Below are 19,144 nucleotides of genomic sequence, written 5' to 3'. Positions count from 1 at the left end.
TATATAGAGATGATATGGTTATACAGGAAGTCCTTGACTTACAACCACAACTGAGCCCAAAATTTCTGTTAAGTGAGACATTTATTAAGTGGATTTTGCCCCATTTTACAATCATTCTTGCCTCAGTTGTTAAGTGAATCACTGCAGGTGTTAAGATAGTCACACGGTTATTAAGTGAATCTGGCTTCCCCATTGACTTTGCTTGCCAGAAGGTCGCAAAAGGGGATCACATGACCCCGGGACACTGCGATCATCGTAAGTATGAACCAGTTGCCAAGCGTCTGAATTTTGATCACGTGACCATGGGGATGCTGCAAAGGTCGTAACTGTGAAAAATGGCCATGTCACTTTTGTCAATGCCACTGTAACTTTGAACAGTCACTAAATAAACTGTTGTAAGTCGAGAATTACTTGTATAGCAACATACTGCAAATTGTAATTGCAAAACAACTACATGCAGGAAGACTAAGCAGGTTGAGAGGAAGGAAAAGACTGAGAAACTATGGTTGAGTAGAAAACAAAGGAAATGTATGATATAGTATGTGACAGAAACTGAGCTGGATTGCAAAAAAAAAAAAAGATAAAGTGAGATATGTAAATAGTGTTGGTAAAAGTTAATTTTTTTTCCGTTTTTCTCCTGCCTCCAATTTATTTTTATTCACTAGTTTTTACTTTTTTGTATGCCACAAATCATTGTTTACCTTAAATGAGAAGTGAGTGATTAGTATGTATGTATGTTTGTTGGTATGTATGTTCTCTTTAAAAATAAACTCACTAAATTGCAGCAGTATCCCCAAGACGATTGAGGGCAGAAACTTTTCAGGATGGCTGATCAGGCACATTTACTTACATATAGTTTTAAAGTCTGTGGGTTCACCTCTCTGTTATTGTTCCCATAAACACTATGACTGATTTAATCCTAATGGATGGGGTGCTACAGCCAAGATATTGGGCACAATCATTTTTCAAGTTTAGGTGCTGAATGGAGGATCAATCTGTTTCATAATTATAATATAGGAAAATAAGGAAGGTTGCTATCGATAGTTCCCAGAATTCTGGCATGCTTAAACACTGGAATCACCCATACTGAATGCAGACACATGTCCACATCCACAGATTTAGGATCCTGACATTCAAAAAAACAACAACACCCTTTTGGAGTCAGACTGCAAAATCATTTTTAATCACCAGCCATCCAAAATAGTTCCTGACACCACAAGAGACCAGAAAGACTTTTACAAAATGAAAGAAAAAACACAGAATTTTGTTTTTCAATATTCTCAACTAAGCTGAGTAAAAAAGAGCCATTGCTGCCCAACAAAGTTTACAGGAGTTGGTGCGTAGAAAGGAGGTCAGCATGCTATTAATCAGCAAATATAGGAGGGGGGCATTTCACATGAACAAATGCTATTCTTGGAGTCACAGCTAGTTGTGAGGGCAAACTTGTCATCTACCTGACACTAAATGATTCAGATCATGCTGACAGGAAATCCTTGCAGAGGTTTGATTCTTTCTGGGCACAGCAAACCGAGACATTCTGCTCTTTCTTTCTCCTTCTCACCCTACAGACCAATGGTGGGGAATCTATGGCACGCGTGCCAGAGGTGGCACTCAGAGCCCTCTGTGGGCACGCACGCCATGCCCTGGAGATGGCAATCATCCCTCTTCAACCAGCTGCCCACTAACTTGCTGAGGTCCCACATGGCCGGATGTATCCCAGTACCCATGCGCTCACTGGCCTGTGTGTGCAGGGGCTGATGGTGTCAGGCAGCAGCTGCCCCGGTCCCTGCCTCACCTTGCCCTGTGACAATGGCACCCCCACTCTGCCTCGCTTCACTCCGCAGCACCTGCCAGAGACCCCCTGGATCTCCCCCAACCTGCCTGGCCCCCACAGGTGTCCCTCCCGAGCAACATTGAGGTGATCACACCCACCTTGGCCACACCCACCCAATCTGCCATGACCACCACAGCCACGTCCACCCAGTGGGCCACACCCACCTGGCACCCAGCGATACATAAGTGGGTTTTGAGTTGCAGTTTGGGCACTCTGTCTCTAAAAGGTTTGCCATCACTGCTACAGACCTTACTGTAGTCAAGCCCGGCCCCACCCAGACACACTGATAAGGCTACAGACTTTTCACTTACTACCAATGTATTATCAGCCAGTGACACTGCTTAAGACTCTCCATACCTTAAGACAAACAGATGTGGCAGGATGAAATGCAGCAGAGTTCTTTGGTAAGGTTCTCTCACCTACTGATGGAAATTTCCAAATGGTCAATTATGAAAAGCGTGAAAAGCAGTGAACTCCAGCAAGGATCAGAGCACATAGCCTGTAACCAAGAGCAACATAGGAAGGACTAAGCCTCATGAACATGAGCTGGTGAGTGGTAGGGCCTGCCTGAAATGAACTGGGCTCACTGAAGAAAATATTCGGATTAAGTTTATTTTAAAATATATCAGTATGCTTTTCAGTCATGTCGATTTCCCTAATTAAGGCAAAATATCAACAAGCCCTTGGATTTGCCATTGCTCCGGTTTCTTAGAACCTTCCCTCTGGCCACCAGCAAACCCAGTTGCCTTTTGGAAACTCCTTCCTGCTGCTGCGGGCCAAAGAGCAGTTTAGTGAGGGTGGGGAAAGGGTGTCAGAGCAAGCTGACTGAGCGTGGAAGAGACCAGCAACTTTGGTTCTCTCCTCAGGCAACGGAAAGGGATCCTGGTTGGAGAAGGAAAGTCTTGTCCCACACGAGACAGCTGCAGAGTGGTGCAGCTCTACAATCTCCCATGTCTGCAGATTTAAAGCTAAGCAACGAACTGCAAAGAGAAAAAAGTGTAGCTGCCACCACAAGATAAATGGGTAGCCTAATAAACCAACCAGGAATCGGAAGCAAATGCCATTTACAAAATAATTTTCAAGTGCAAGTGAATCCGTGACTTCTAACTTTTTTCCTGCTTGTTCCGTGAAATCACCTCAAGCAAGAGGTGACATGAAGCCTCCCGCGCCGAAGACATTAAGCTTCGAGGACGTCTCTTCTTTCCTGCCGCCCGCATATTTTGGGTAAGGTCATCAGTAGCAGAGCCAGCCTCCCTCCCTCCCTCCCTCTTCCCCCGCCCCCAGCTTCAGGCGCTGCAGGAGGCAGGCATGGAAGCGCCAGCCAGGCTCGCCCACTGTCCGGCAAGACCTCGCGGGGAGAAGCGGAGGCGAAAACAGCTGACAGCCCCTGCAGAGGCGCTCCTCAAGGCTCGGGCGCCTCTCTAATCCGCCGCCTGCTCGCACAAGCAGAAGAGGGACGACGTGGTGGGTCAGCCAGACCCAGCAGCCTTCAACGCCTGGCTGGCTAGCTGCAGACACTACGGCTGTAACCTGGGAAACGAACCACCGATTAGGCGGCCCAGGGGGCGGATGGGGGGGGAGGAGCTCTCGATCTTCAATGCAGTGGCCGACCCGAGAGGGGGGAGAACGGAAAGAGACCCTGCAATAAATCCCGTGCGCTGAAAGCTGGCAGCTGTCGCCTTAAAGGAAGGGAAGGGGGGGGAGGGGGCGCTAAATCTTCCAAACAAAACTTTGCTCAGCAGCCACGAACCAAGCGCTCACTCCCCCCCCATGCCCTCCCCCCAAAAACCCCAAGGACCAGGAAAAACGAGAATCCCCCGAACCTTCCCGGCGGCTCCACTTACAGCCTCGGCGGGCAGCTTCGGCCGCTTCTCTTCCTGCTGAAGGAGAAAAGGAGCCGAGGTCCCTGCCCCGGGTTGGCTTTCGGGATTGAGGGAAGAGCCCGCCCTCTTCAGGGGACCTCCCGAAGCTGCTCTTTTGCCGCTGGCGCTGCTCGGAACCGCACGCGGCACACACCCCAAATCCCCCCTCGCTTTTTGTCTGGAGCCACTGATCTGAGACCAGCGTGGATGTGCTGCTGCGGCAGCAACACCTCCCCAGAAAGAAAGCAGGGAGGGACGGAGGGAGGCGGCACGGAAGGTGGAAGGAAGCCAGAGGGACCTACGCCATCCCCTCGGCAGCACCCGAAGGGAAGGGAATTACTTCACCGCCGCAAACTTTTCCGCAAGACTTTCCTCCTTCCTGCCCTGCATCTACCTAAAGAACCAAGAGAAAGAAGGCCTCTTCAGATTATTTCACCTACCAGAGGCTAAGCGGTCCAGAGCTACAAGAATAACAGCCGTGAAACCGATGGAGGAAGGAGAGCTGCACCCGCCACCCCGGGCAGTCCGTGTGTGCGTGTGGCGCGCGCGCTGGCGCTAGCCGGATTAGAGAGGCAAATCCAGACCGTGCACAGTGGTGATGCTGGCGATTTTAACACCTGCCCCCAAGGTATCCTCGCTCCAAAAGGGACCTCAGCGAAGCCGACTCCCCGCCGGACACATTCAGGAGTGGCAGCGAAGCCCAAAGCAGACGGCGGCGGGCATATTAAGAAAGAGGTCGGAGCGGGTAAAGTCAGGATTGCAAACAAGTTGATCGCGCTAAAAGATAGCTGACGAGAACATTCTTGCCCTCCCTCCCTCCCTCGATCCCACGCCAGCAACTCCTCGACAAACCCACCTCTACATCCTCGCTCTGCAAGCGCCGAGACTGGCGGACCACATTGCAAAGGGCTGCCTCTCGCTGCTGCTGCCGCTATTGCTAATGCCCGGGGCTGTAAGCAAAACCCGGACCGGACTCTCAGAGCAGGCACTCATTTGGCTGCCTGATTTCTCCTCCCCTTCTGCAGCTCGCGCTTTCTCTGCCCTTGTCTTTAGCGCTCCGACCGTGAGTATCCCTCTAGCGTCCCTAAAAGCCACAAGTCAACAGTTTCGTAGCAATCGGTTCATTGGCCTTCCGAGGCTGGGGGTTCGTTCTTTTGGGGTTACGGTCGCTTAATCCAAACAACGCTGCTATCCCCACCCGAGTCCTTGCATCTTCTTCCCAACGCTCTTTCTGAGGTTCAATCTCCTCCCCCCCCCCCGCCCCATCCTGAGAGAATTCCGATAGCAATACTGTGGCAAGTTCTTTCCCTTTAAACACACGCACGCGATCCGAAGTAGAGATGCAAAACTTTGAAGTGTTAGTTCCGGGAGGTAGCTGGGCTATACGGCACCACATTCAGCGTTCCTCGGTAGAGCCAGACGTTTGCAAGTCCACCAAAGCGAGTATATTTTTGGAGAAAGGGATGAAGTTTCGAGATCTTCGCCGGAAGGCTGGTTTCAACCACAAGTAAGGGGCGCGTCTAACAGAAGAGGTGAAAAGGGGATAGGCTTGAAGTAAACTAACAGTGAATGTAAACAAATTAGCATCAGATGTAAACAAAGCCTGGTTCAAAGTGAGCTTTGTGGTCATCCACCTCGGCTTCTAGGAAGACATCCAATTTTGTTTACAGTGAATTTGAATGTGAGCTCAACAATTCAGAATAATACTAAATTTTATAGTGGCAGGAAAATAGGAGGACGGCGCGGCCCAAACCCTCCCCTACGTACCAGAATCAGGCACGATCCAGCCGCTTGGGTCAGCTGTTGGCTGGACTCTCCTCAGCTGTCATGTTTCCATAGCGGCTACGTGGGCGGACCCTTGATCCCTTTAGATTCCAGTAACCGCGTGACCCCCAAAGACGCGGACTTGAGCCATTTTCTCTGCCTTCCACCGCCAAGAGGTGCCCCCTCTCCTTCCTCTCGCGTAAGGCTACAGGGCAAGCTGCAAATAGCATGGCTCCTCCCTCAAGGCTGGGACGTGATGAGCGCAGTATGGGTGGGCTCGGAGGAACCAGGCACCCTTTCCCACATAACTTTCAGCACGGGAGGGGGAGCGCGGGCCTTCGCAGCGCCTCGGCCCCGGTCAGTGGCTTGAGTGCGTGACTCGCCCGAGGATCTGTGTGGGATGAGGGAGAGGCATACGTGGGCAATTTGATTCTCCCCAATGTGCAGCGCCGTACGGCAAACGCCTGAGAGAGAACCGCCGAGCTCAAGCTAAAGAACAGCGCGCGGCAATTATGAGCCCGTCCACCCAAATTTAGTTTCGATTCCCGTTGATTGCGAGACCGAAAAATAAATTTAATTCGGAGTGATATCAATGAGCCACTGTCGTTTCGTTTAAGCGCTAGGGATTCCAGTTTCGGCTACTGGATTAAGAAAACATTAAATACATTAATAAAGCAGACCTAAGTGTTAGAAAAAAAGTGTTACAAATACATTACGGCAACACAGGACTTCTGGTTGCCGTAATATATTGTGCAGACTATATAACAAGGCTGATATTAGATGGTGACCAGCCGCGACCCTTTTTTGATTTTCCAGATTCTTCTTCATGTCACACTCAAGAAGAGTTATAAGAATATTATGTAATATTTATTAAATATTTTCCTTGTTAAACTGTCTTATTCAGTGCCAAATTTTGGATTATATTTTAACTTGCTATTTGAGCCTTTTGCTTGTAAATAAATTGATTGCTATTACTGCTATCAATGTGTGTCTGGTTTCTTTAATGAAAACATTTATATTTTGTCTTTTTTCTCCAAGCTATCCAAACAACATAATAAATCTATTTTAAACACAGTGAAAAACAGCTAATTGATGAAAAGACCATACGAAACAGAAGGAAAGCAAGATTAAAAACAGCCAGTGGAGGAAATGGGGCTCAGTCATTACCTGAAAAGTAGTGACTTGACCTGGCCCACAAAAGGGAGTGGAGGGAATATCAAGTTTCTTTCCCTGGGAGCAAATTCCAAGGCTGAAGACCCCATACACCTATTCACAAGTAAACACTCAACATTCTTCAAATAGTGTTGAGCAATAAAAAGGGCTTGGGTTGAGAACCCAAAGTTCTCAGTATTTATATACAGGAGTGGAGATGGATCTCCTAGCTGTTTTCAAGAATGGCTAGCCAGAGATTTTAAGGGGTTGTCCAAGGAAGGCAGAAACCACAATTTCCGGTGGTTTGCCTTAGCATTTGATAATTGGAACCATGTTGCTGCTGGACTGGAAGTTCCTTTAGCTGTTGTGACTCACACCAAATGCTGTTTGTCTTGCATAAACCTACTCCATTCTTTTGAAGAATATCTAATGCAGCCTTATGACAATTATATTGACATGAATTAGGTCAGCTAAATTCACTTAATGACCCTGAATTTTACTTTTTTCCATTGTTCTTACAATAAGTTAATATTATTTGCAGCACTACATTTTAAATTCCCACCTCATTTTGTAGGGTCAGAAGGTCATAGGGAATCCTCTAAGCAAACCCTAGAATCAGTCAATAAAGGCTGGTGCCAGAAGTTATTGACTTGGCTGAAAAAGAAAATGTACCAAATTCTCTTCAGGTTAAGTGAGCCTTTCCCTATTGGGTGCTAGACGAAGACAGAATCACCCATATGCTTTTCCACAGGATAAGGTAGAACAGCAGTGAGAAGCTTAGAAAATGGATATCGCAAAACTACAGTTCCCAATAGCTGGTCAATAGTCAGGAATTATAGTTCAGTAACACAGGAAGAGCCACATTTCTCCATTTATACTGTAGAATGTGCATTTAACAAATGGCAAACTAGTAATATTATACACTCACTAGTAGTCCACGGTGCCTTTAAAACACACATCTGAAATAATGCTGGGGATAGAAAACCTGTCCAAATGGGAAAGGGAAAAAAGAAGGGGTGGGGGAGACAAACAACAAAGCATAAGCCAGAGAGGAATTGGAAGAATTAAAAATATACACACCAAAGTCTGAATTTATTGAAGGAAAATATGGAAGTCACTAACGCTAAATTAATTTGTACCAGATCACATGGAACCAATAGCTATGTATGAACTAGATTTTATTTATGGGATTTATCTGCAAATTTATGATATGGAGAGATGACTATATAATTAACTGAGAAAGGGAAGGAATAGGCAGAACAAAATAACTAAAGTTGTTATTATAGACATAGGTATAAATGATACATGACAGCATAAATAACCATCCAAACCATCCACCCTGATAAGGTAGCAAAACAAGAGTTTTCATTTGATAACTTTCTAGATTACTATACCTAAACTAAAGAAAGCATGTTGGACCAAAGTTAAAAAAAAATTGGTGTTGAAAATAAATTATGAAAGAGGGCATATAGCTTGATTTTGGATAGTACAAACTTTAGGGTATTTTCTAAGGATGTACATAAAACAGCAAAGACTTTGTTCTGAACTTGGAACAAAACAAAGTACAACAAAACAGAACTCAAAGTGTTTAAAATTTTCTAGTTATAGGTAATAGGAACATTAAAAAAGCCTCTTGATCCTTTTTTAATGCTCCAGGGTAGTAAGTCTAGATAGGTTAGCAATTAATAGACTGTTAAGAGCCAGAAAAAATGGACAGATTATTTTAAAACATTTTTAAGAACTCCTAGTTACAAACTTGACAAGTATTTTGCCGTGGTGTTGATATTCAGGCCAGCTTCAGTGCAAAGGGAGATAAGATGCTTGTTAATTTTAAATATATATATTTGTTGTATTCTTTCAATTTTTACCAAAGCACACCATCTGAAGATAGGAAGAAAAGCTAGACAAAAAATCAATCCTAGTCAGTCCATGCAAGAGGAGTAATTTCTGAGATGTTTATTGAAATCACACTCTTTCCCCTATTTTACTATAGGATGGTTTGTAAATCAGCATCAGTTTAGACCAGCGGTTCTCAACCTGTGGGTCGCGACCCCTTTGGGGATCAAACGACCCTTTCACAGGGGTCACCTAAGACCATCGGAAAACACATATTTCTGATGGTCTTAGGAACCGAGACACCGCTCTGCATTCGTCTCCACATGGCCTCCTCCGCCATTTGCAGAGAGAGAGACAGAGAGGCACTTTCGCTTCCCTTCTCTCTCTCTCAGGTGGACTTACCTCCTGCAGGGCTCCTGATTGGCCCTGCAACCAGATGCCCCATCCCATGGGAGAAGTGTGGCCAGGGCCTTGTGGCCTTTGAGCCTCCTGGGGAAGCCCCGGGATCCCTGCTGGGAGCGGCCTGCTGGAGGCTCCGCTGAGCGGGCCAGCCCTCTCGCAAGCCACGGCCCAAAGGAGACCAGCCCCTGCGATCCCCAGCCAGCCCGACCATTGGACCCGCTGACCGGGAAGGCGCGCCGGAGTCCAGGCTGCCGGGAAGGAAGGAAGGAGATGCAGCAAAGGTAGGAGAGGAGAGCCGCCTCCTGGGGCCAGCGCTGGCGGCGGCTTCCTTGCCCTCCTCTTCCACCTCCCCTTCTTCCTCCTGCTGCCCCCAAGGTGGCTCAGGCGGGCGCCGGGGCAAGAGGGGTGCCTGGGGGGGAGCAGCCAGGCTGGCAGAGGGGCTGGCAGGGGCCGTGTGACACCAACCCCACTGCAGTTCCATTGGATGGGTGCAGGGCGAGGCCGGGCAGCGCGGAGTCCCGGCTGGGCAGCAGCAGCGGTTTCCTCGTCCTTCTCTCCTTCCTTCTGGTGCCCCCTCGGCGGCTCGGGAGTGCTGGAACAAGAGGGGTACCTGGGGGGGAGCAGCTGGGTTGGCAGAGGGATGGTAGGCTGCGCGGCACCAGCCCCCAAAGCGGCTTCATTGATGGACAGAGGACGAGGCCGGGCAGCGCGGAGTCCTGGCGGGGGTGGCGGCCGGGCCAGGGGCGGCGGGGACCCCCGACGAGGCTGCTGTGCCGCCGCCACTGGAGCCTCCACCTCCCGTCTTGCTCCCCCTCCCTGCCCGTTTGGCTGAGGACGCAGCGGGGTGGTGGCCGGGCCAGGGGCGGCAGCGAGGAACCCCGACTATGCTGCTGTGCCACCACCGCCGGAGCCTCTGCCTCCTGTCCTGCTTCCCCTCCCCACCCGTTCGGCTGAGGACGTGGCGGGACGGCAGCCAGGCCGAGGGCAGCAGTGAGGAACCCCGACAATGCTGCCGTGCCACCACCACGGGAGCCACTACCTCCCGTCCTGCTCCCCCTCCCCACCCTTTCGGCTGAGGACGTGGCGGGGCGGCATCAGGGCCAGGGGGGGTAGCGAAGAATCCCAACAATGCTGCCATGCCACTACTGCCGCCGGAGACGCTGCCTCCCGTCCTCCCCCTCCCCATCCGTTCGGCTGAGGATATGGCGGAGGCCAGGCTGGGGGTGGCGGGCACCCCCGACGATGCTGCCGTAAGATAGAGAAAGAGAGAGAGGAAAGAGAGAGAAACAAAGGAAAAGAGAGAGGAAAGAGAGAAAGAGAGAGAAGAGAGAATGAGAAAGAGGGAGAAAACAGAAAGAGAGAGGAAAGAGAAAGAGAGAGGAAAGAGAGGAAAAAGAGAAAGAGAGAAAAGAAAAGGGGAGAGGAAAGAGAAAAAGAGGAAAGAGGGAAAGAGGAAAGAGGGAGAGAAGAGAGAGGAAAGAGAAAGAGAAGAGAGGAAAGAGAAAGGAAAAAGAGTGGAAAGAGAAAGAGGAAGGAGAAAGAGAGAGAGAAAAGAGAAACAGGAAAAGAGGAAAGACAAAGAAAGAGGGAGGAAAGAGAGAAAAAGAGAAAGAGGAAAGAGAGAAGAAAGAGAGGAAAGAGAAAGAGAGAGGAAAGAGAGAAAGGGAGAGGAATGGCGCTTCTCCAACCAGGCTGGGTGGAACCGGCGGAGCGGCCTTCCTGCCCCCCCTCCCCAGCCAGCTGGATGGGGGGCTGGGGGTCACCACAACATGAGGAACTATATTAAAGGGTCGCTGCATTAGGAAGGTTGAGAACCACTGGTTTAGACTATCTTCTGTTGCTTCAGTACTTAATTTGTAGGTTGAACCAGCAGATATAGGAGTTTTAGGAGATCGTATTTAAGAAATTTTGCATCTTTCCGATGAGTGATGCTGAAAACGCAAGTAGCTGAAGCAATAGCTTCTGCTTCACAGAATGAACACATCAGCAAAATAAATAAATAAAGATGAGTTTCTATCCGGGAAGAGGCCCTACATGGGAAATACAAAACTCCCTATCCTAATGCCTGCATTTATATCCTAAAAATTCAGCAATGAAAAAGAGGAAGCATAAACCATGAACAATTCACTTCTTAGAAGAAAAAAAACATACCCACCCCACCCTTTGTGCACCTGAAATGCACTTTGGCAGACAAGCCAGTCAGCAAGTTAAAACATGTCTTTGTAAAAGAGTGCACTATGGACTGCATCAATAGTGCACAAAAATATACTACTGTAAACATATCCCCCAAAGCTCAACTAAACAACCCTAGCCAACTAGCAAAGTCTTTGCATTCTACCAAGAATAGGGCAAAAGAAATGTAACCAAACCAAACCAGCACAAAGAGATTTGAGGGGGGAAAAGAGATTACATTTTCGCTTTGCTTAGGTATATATATGGGAATTCCCTGAATGGTTCTGCTGATTGTAGGGCTTTCAGAGTGCCTTTGAAAATGAAACTTCATCTTTAAAGGCATCTGGAATTTTTAGATTATAAAAACATGCACAGAATACACATGCATACACAATACACCTGTACAAGTAGTGTTTGCATTTATATTAAAAATAGCATGACCAAAATATTTGTGTGTATGGTTTTGTGTGTGTATATGTGTCATACTTCCTCTCTCACTACCAATGGTAGTGCAGAGAACAGAGTTACAGGAAATCTTATAATATGTGAACATCACTCAAATGCTGTTCACGGATTGGAAGAGTCTTCCAAGAGAACCACATGGTATTTCTAGTCAGCTGCATCTCTCAGTTATTGTAAACCAGTGGTTCTCAACCTTTTTAATGCCGCGACCCCAACCGGTCAAAAGTCGAGGACTACCCAACTGGTCGTAAGTCAAGGACTACCCAACCGGTCGTAAGTCGAGGACTACCCAACCAGCCATAAGTCGAGGACTTTGCCTGGGAGCACCGCGAATGCGTGGTGTCGCCCCCTGCGCCGGCCGAGGTGTAGCTGGCAAGGTGCAGCGACGGCGCAGGGCGACCACCGGCTGGGCCACCAGCTGGCTCAGCCCAAGGGAGGTAAGGCACCCGCCAGGCCCCACGCGCGCCAGTAACCCTCCCTGCACCCACCAGCCTCCCAGCTCCCACCCCTGGCCCTCTTTTACTTACATTTTTAGTAGTTGCTCAGCAGGGAGGGGTGGAAACTTCCAGACAGCTCGCCTTCGCTGCAGACAACTTGCAGCACCGTTTGCAGAATGGGACTTTTGGCGGGCTCAGCAGGGCAGAGACAGCCTGGACAATTCCTATTGGCTTTTGAAAGCCAATAGAATTAGACTCTATTCAAGAGAGTCTATTCTATTGGCTTTCAAAAGCCAATAGAATAAAAGGGAGTAGCACAGCTAAGGAAAAGGGGGGGAAAATGGCGGACTGCATTGTTTGGCGACCCCGTGAAATGGTTGTTCGACCCCAAATGGGGTCGCGACCCAGAGGTTGAGAACCGCTGTTGTAAACCAAAGTAAGGTTTTTCAGGTAAGTGTGATCAGATGAGCTGTATCTTGGAGACAGCATTTAACCCTATCCAAGCATAGACCTGGGCCGAGGACAGATCTCCAGAAATCAGATGGATGAAGTCAGGGAGTGGTCCCTGTCCTCAGCCTAGGGGCAAGTTGGGAAGGTTTAGCAAGGATAATTTTACATTTAAAACACCTTGCTCTAACAAATCCGCATCTCAACATGAATAATTTGTCTGTGTCTTCACAAATATCTGCTCTAGAGAACATCCTTTTACCCTGGATGATAATACTAATATATTATCTTTTTTAAAAAACAAATTTTATTTGTTTTTTGATTTTTAAGACAAAGTACTCAAGACACACCGTGGTGTTAGAGTAGTCAAACATCCAAAGACAAAACATATATACATAATTCAATCAATACATCAAATATTCCCTCTTTTTTCCCCTTAATTAACATATTTTATTTAAAATAGTCCAATTCTAGCTTAAATTTATTCAACCTAAACCTGTTTTTAAGGCTTTATAAATTTACACTACCATAATCAAAATAACTTTAAGTACAAACATTATCCATTCGGGTATCCCTTCCAAATATATTCTAGTTCCTTAATTTTATCATAAATCTTATTTATTTCTTCTTCCACTAATATCCCTTATTTAAAATAAAATATTAATCTATCCTATACATATCTAATTCATCCATCAATCAATCAATCTCTAAACCAGTGGTTCTCAATCTTTTTAATGCCGCGACCCCCAACCGGTCGTAAGTCGAGGACTACTCAACTGGTGCAGCATCGTTTGCAGAATGGGACTTTTGGCGGGCTCAGCAGGGCAGAGATAGCCTGGACAATTCCTATTGGCTTTTGAAAGCCAATAGAATTAGACTCTATTCAAGAGTTTATTCTATTGGCTTTCAAAAGCCAATAGAATAAAAGGGAGTAGCACAGCTAAGGAAAAGGGGGGAAAAAATGGCGGACTGCGTTGTTTGGCGACCCCCGTGAAATGGTCGTTTGACCCCAAATGGGGTCCCGACCCACAGGTTAAGAACCACTGCTCTAAACTGACAGAATAGAATCAGACCTTAAATCATTCCAATCCATTTGACAGAATTCAAATTTCATCCAGTTAATTTTCATAACTAATAACATCCATGTTATCAAACAAACAAATCATCTTATTAGATTAATAATAATTTACATACATAATAATTTTTTTACAAATAAACCTATCGTTCTAAAAAAAACTCATTCTTAATCAATGTAATATATAGATTCTATTAATCACCCCTTTTTCTCTTACTTCTAATTCACAATCTTAGACCTTAAATCAATCTATAATTCTAGATTACCTTTAATCCATTTCCTAAAAATATCTCCTTTTTAAGCTAAAATATTGATCTATCCTATACATATCTAATCCATCAACCAATCCCTTTAAGCTGACAAGATAATATCAAACCTTAAATCATTTCAATCCATTGGACATCAAACAAACAAATCATCTTATTAAAAATAATAATTTTCAAATCGATAAACCTATCAATCCAAAAAGTACATTCTTAGTCAATTTAATATATATCTTCCATTAATCGCCCAGTTCTCTTACATCTAGCTCATAATCTTATTCCTTAAATCAATCCATAATTCTAAATTGCCTTTAATCCATTACATAAAATTTTAAATTTCACTTCTTTTCAGTCTTATTCTGGCCTTTATGGTTAAGAGAAACAGAGGGCCAATGCAGAGGCCAAGATGGTTTTCATGGATCCAAATGATACTACAAGCAATAAAGAGAGACTTATCAGCTGGAACGGAAGCTCTGTTATGGAAACCTACCTGGCAGAAGAAGAAGGCCAGAATACTAATATATTATCTTGACATGGTTGTGAAGTTGTGTGTTTGAGGAAGGTGAGAGCTATACCAGAGGTTTAACCGCACTGGACAGGTCTCATCAGAGGAGCCAGACAAAGAGTGTTTCTTCTATAAATAATATAGTAAGACATAATTTATGGAAACCCATACTGAATCAGTCGTCTCCTGGATCAACAAGAACTGTGCTAGGTGTTGGGAGTTCCTGGATATCTGGTGACAAATAGGCTACACAGGATTCAGGAATATTGGCTGAGCAACCAGGGCCAGGAAGTGCAGGACTGTAGGCAAAAAAAGGACTTGCAAATGTACAAAGATTGAAAATAAAGAAATAATGATGTGTTATTACAAATCAAGTCCAACAAGAAGAGGATATCTGAAAAGAATGCATCTGTTCTGAAAAGAACAAATCCAGAATCAGAAATAATAGAACAGTGACAATATACACAACAAGAATAATACATCAATATGATAACCAAAAAGATGGACAGGTGGAGAGTAGGGAGCAAGCGGGGAGAGGTGGAGTCTGCCATCAATCTAGCAGCCACTTCCAGTGTTAAATCCCCCCCCAGGCCAACCGGCAGATCTTCAGGCTCTTGTAGAAGGATAGGGGGCAGATCTTACCCTAGAGCAGTGTTTCTCAACCTTGACCATTTTAAGGCACGTGGACTTCAACTCCCAGAATTCCACAGCCAGCAATGCTGGCTGTGGAATTCTGGGAGTTGAAGTCCACGTGCCTTAAAATGGTCAAGGTTGAGAAACACTGCCCTAGAGCAAGGGTGTCAAACTGCCAGCCCGTGGGCCGGATGCGTCATGCCGAAACCGTACCCAACCCATTGCCAGCAATGGAGAAACAGTCACGATACGTCGCAACACGTCACGTGACATTACGCGTTTGACACCCCTATGCTAGAGGATAAGATGTTCCAAACGGCAGGCGCTGCAAAAGAGACAATTCTTTTGGATCCCGATAGTCGGAGTTTTCTGACGGAGGGGATCTGAAATAGACCCTCTCTGCCGGCATGAGTAGGACGAGTCATGATTATAAAATGGTTGAATCTTGTCTCTTGTGCGTTCTAACATTTCTTAAGCAGCTCCATGGATAAAAGACAGCAAGGGTAGGCAGTACAGTGAGAATATGAAGCAAGCATTACAGCAGATGTTTAAATTGTTTGGAAAGTTGCACTAACTTAAGTGAATGAAAAAGAAGTACGGTAAATTGTCATCTGTTTTTGCCTCTTCTTTTCAGCAGGGGACCAGCTGGCATGCTTCACCTTTTTTTTTTTTTTTTTAACAAGTGCGAGTAGGGGAGAGCTATGAGCTGTTTCTTTCCGTCCCCATTTTGAAAGATAATTTCTCCACTCCATGACTCAGTCTTCCTCTCCCTGTCTCTCTCTCTTCCTTCCCTGTCACCATCTTCCTCTCTCCAGCCAACACAGTAGCATGCAACCATGGTTACACTTATTGGGACAAATATTTGGCTGTAAAAATTAAGGCCACCAGATCTAAGCTGCAAAAACCCACATGATCACTACTACTATGATTTAATGGTTTTCCAGATTTTTGCAGCCCAGATCAGCTGCCTCCTTCATATTTTACCACCATTGCTAACACAAGGCTTTAATTTTATTGCAACTGTATATCAAGAGCCTAATGATTGTGCTCTTACAGAAATTTAGTAAATGCTTCTTCCTGCGTAGAGAAAACTAGAGAAAACTGGCAAGGGGAAGCTAGTTTATTTGCTACTCATACATGATGGGTAAAATGGTATTTTACTTGTATCTGTAATAACTTGAGGATGGGCACTGATATATAGATATAGCACTCTCTGGTTGGCTGGAGGAAGAGCATATCCTGAAATATGGTGTTCCATGGCTATTCTATGCTTCAAGACTGACAAGCAAGCAATTGCAGGTCTCATTCAAACTGGTTTATAAAGGATTGATAAATAGGAAAAATGTACAAGTAAATTTAGAAAACCTATCTTGTAAAACCTAATGTCTGGATAACAAGACAAATGGTTCCACACCAACGGGTAGCTAGACATCAAAGCACTTAAGACATTAAAATTTAAAACAAATATTTGGAGCTTGGAAACCAATTTTTTTTTTTTTATCAGCACATATTTTTCAGTATTAGAACCTGTTTGGTGTAACGGTTAAGGCATCAGATGAGAAGCTGGGAGGCTGTGGGCTCTTGGGCACAAAGCCAGCTAGGTGACTTTGGGCCAGTCACTCTCTCTCAGCTCTAGGAAAGAGGCCATGGCAGACTGCTTCTGAACAACCTTGCCAAGGAAATTGTAATGACTCATCCAGGAAGAGAAAAAAATCTTTCGGTATAACTTTGATGTAGTAATAATAGTGTCACATTTTGTACCACCTAATCTTCTGAGTATTCTTCTGAGGTAGCCTGAAATACAAAATGTGGCAACAAGTTTCATTTTTGCTTCTTATAATGTGTTGCTTAGATTAGCACTTAATTAATAGATATGATTTGCAGTGATTTTAGAAATAGTTTTAAATAGTTTTAATAACAACATATCTGCTATAGCAAAATGAACAAAACTTCTGACTTTTGGGGCTTCCTGTAGCTTAAATTAAAAGTATTTTACATTAATTATTGCCCCTTTTCCTCATGATTAAGGAAATAATATTTCTAATACATATTCTGCTGAAGAAAAATTGATGTCTTTGAACTACAGCACTGAGGGGAAATGTTGAGAATGCCTCGGACCTCAAGAAGAACAAATTGCTAATAGATGAAATAAAATCTGAACCCTCTCCCCCTCTACAAAATTAATATCTTAAAATTTTGGACGCATAATGCAAAGATGACAGTTGCTTGGTAAAAAAAATAGAAGACAATTGGAAAAGAGGCCAAAGGAGACAAAGAGGCAATATGACAAAAAGCATGAACATACAAGACCTCGAAGGAGCAGCTACTGACAGATAATCCTGACAAAATTTTATCCTGAGGGCCATGAAGAACCAGAAATAGACGAACAACTGAGCAACCACCATTCCAGCAAAATATTGGAATATTTTTGCTGGCTAGAAATGTGAAGAAAAATGAAATAAGTAATGAAAGCCCCCTACTCTAGCAGGAGTAGAACATCACAATAAGAGTCGGTTAAGAGAATCTACTCAGAAAAATTAACAAGCAATTTATTAGCAATCTTGCTCTCTTGCTCACCCAGAAACAACAAAAAGGGAATAATACATAAGCAGGAAAGTTTTAATTAAAGTTGGAAGGAATCTTTAGTAAATGGTCTAATATCTGAGCAAATTGTAGGGAAGAATCCTGGTTATGCAAAAATAATAATAATAATAATAATAGAAATAGAAAGACTGTGGCAAAAGCAAGCAAGGGTAGTACCAATAGTCATAGGCACCTTGGGTGCAATCCCAAAACAACTGGAGCACCACTTGAACACCATTGGCATTGACAAATGTGCCATTAGGTAGACAAAATGCCAAATCCAGTCTGAACATCTGGCTGACTGTGCGATGATGATGATGATGATGATGATGATGATGATAATGATAATAATAATAATAATAATAATAATAATAATAATAATAATAATAATAATAATAATAATAAAAGTTGGAAGGGACCTTGGAGGTCTTTTAGTCCAACCCCCTGCTTATATATACTGTATATAAATGTACATGCTTCTTTATCAATCAAATCAAGTACAAAGACTGGCAAGTTAAAAAAAGTTAAAAATAAGACAAACTATAAAGTGATGTTTGACAAGGGACCATGCATGCCATACTGGAAGTGTAAACAATTTCAATTTTTTGTTCTGATGGTTATAAATATTGAAAATCCTGTTTTACAGAGATATGTTTTTGCAAATGGAATTAAAGTTTCCATAGCATTTTAGAAAGCAAGGATTGGCCTTTTTCATGCAATACCAGAATTCTCTAAAATACAAGTTAGCCACAAATTATAATAAGTTTCCTATCCTAAGATCCATGAATTCACATTTGCTGAGGTCAGCATTATTGATGCAGGTTATATCAGAAAGAAAAACATTTTATACCCATTGTTGAATCTTAATGCCATTGAAGTATAAACAACTCCGAAAGAATTTTGCTTTTTTAGGCTATAATAATTTTCAAAAGTGAAATTTATTGAGATTAAACATTTTAGAAGTTTAAAGGTGGTAAATTATTTTGTTGCCTACATTCATTACTGATTGAAAGCTAGCTTTCAGCTGGAGGTTAGTGAAAGTAAACTTGCATTTATTTTCCCATACAAATTCAAACACTTTCTGAACTCTAATTACAGACCTTCTATGTATCCCAGATTAAGACAACCTACTTAATTACAACATTTGCTCAATTTTGGGAGTAAATTATTGAGAAATATCAATTATGTCCCTTTTATTTATGTTCCCCCCAAAAAATCTTGTTTTGGAACATACATAACCATGCACTGATCCATCCCACTGAGTAGGTCTCAAACTGACTTCACTGCAAAAAAATCAGGTGTCCTTACAAAAAAACAGTTGACAAGGACAGCTCAACCTTGTTCATTGTAAAAAAAAAAAAAATCTGGCAAGAATCTATCCTTATTTGTTAGATTCAGTAATAAATATTTTATATATTTGGGATAGGAAAATTTTGGCTAGATCTTCTAAGATAAAGTATGGATTACTAGGATTCCTATTCATATACAGAGGGTTGATTCTATTTGAGATATTTAAATTAAGAGTAATGTTTCATTATTCATAATGCTTCAAGTAGTTTTATAACTACAAGCAGTCCTCCACTTACAAAAGTTCATTTAGTAACCATTCAAAATTACAATAGCACTGAAAAATGTGACTTATGACCATTTTTCAAAGTTACGATTTTTGCAGCATCCCAATGATCATGTGATCAAAATTTGGATACTTGGGAACTGG

The 19,144-nt window shown here is 44.0% G+C and overlaps 1 protein-coding gene across 13 annotated transcripts in view; it reads right to left on the bottom strand.

Moving 5' to 3' along the window:
- CXXC5 (CXXC finger protein 5) overlaps positions 1-19,144 on the bottom strand; it is a 123,210-nt gene that overhangs the window by 102,758 nt on the left and 1,308 nt on the right. For 3 of the 13 annotated variants that reach the window (XM_039325965.1, XM_039325957.1, XM_039325968.1), the window contains exon 1: positions 4,553-4,945. The exons of 1 other annotated variant lie outside the window; for it this stretch is intronic. The gene's annotated coding sequence lies outside the window, so the exon portion shown is untranslated. 9 more of the 13 variants (XM_039325958.1, XM_039325966.1, XM_039325961.1 and 6 more) reach the window with 7 other exon arrangements.

Source organism: Crotalus tigris, unplaced genomic scaffold (assembly GCF_016545835.1).
Source record: "Crotalus tigris isolate CLP2741 ecotype Arizona unplaced genomic scaffold, ASM1654583v1 scf7180000024339.11422700, whole genome shotgun sequence".
NCBI lineage: Eukaryota > Metazoa > Chordata > Lepidosauria > Squamata > Viperidae > Crotalus > Crotalus tigris.
Note: the sequence above shows the minus strand (reverse complement) of the source record. Positions and strands in the feature narration are given on the sequence as shown.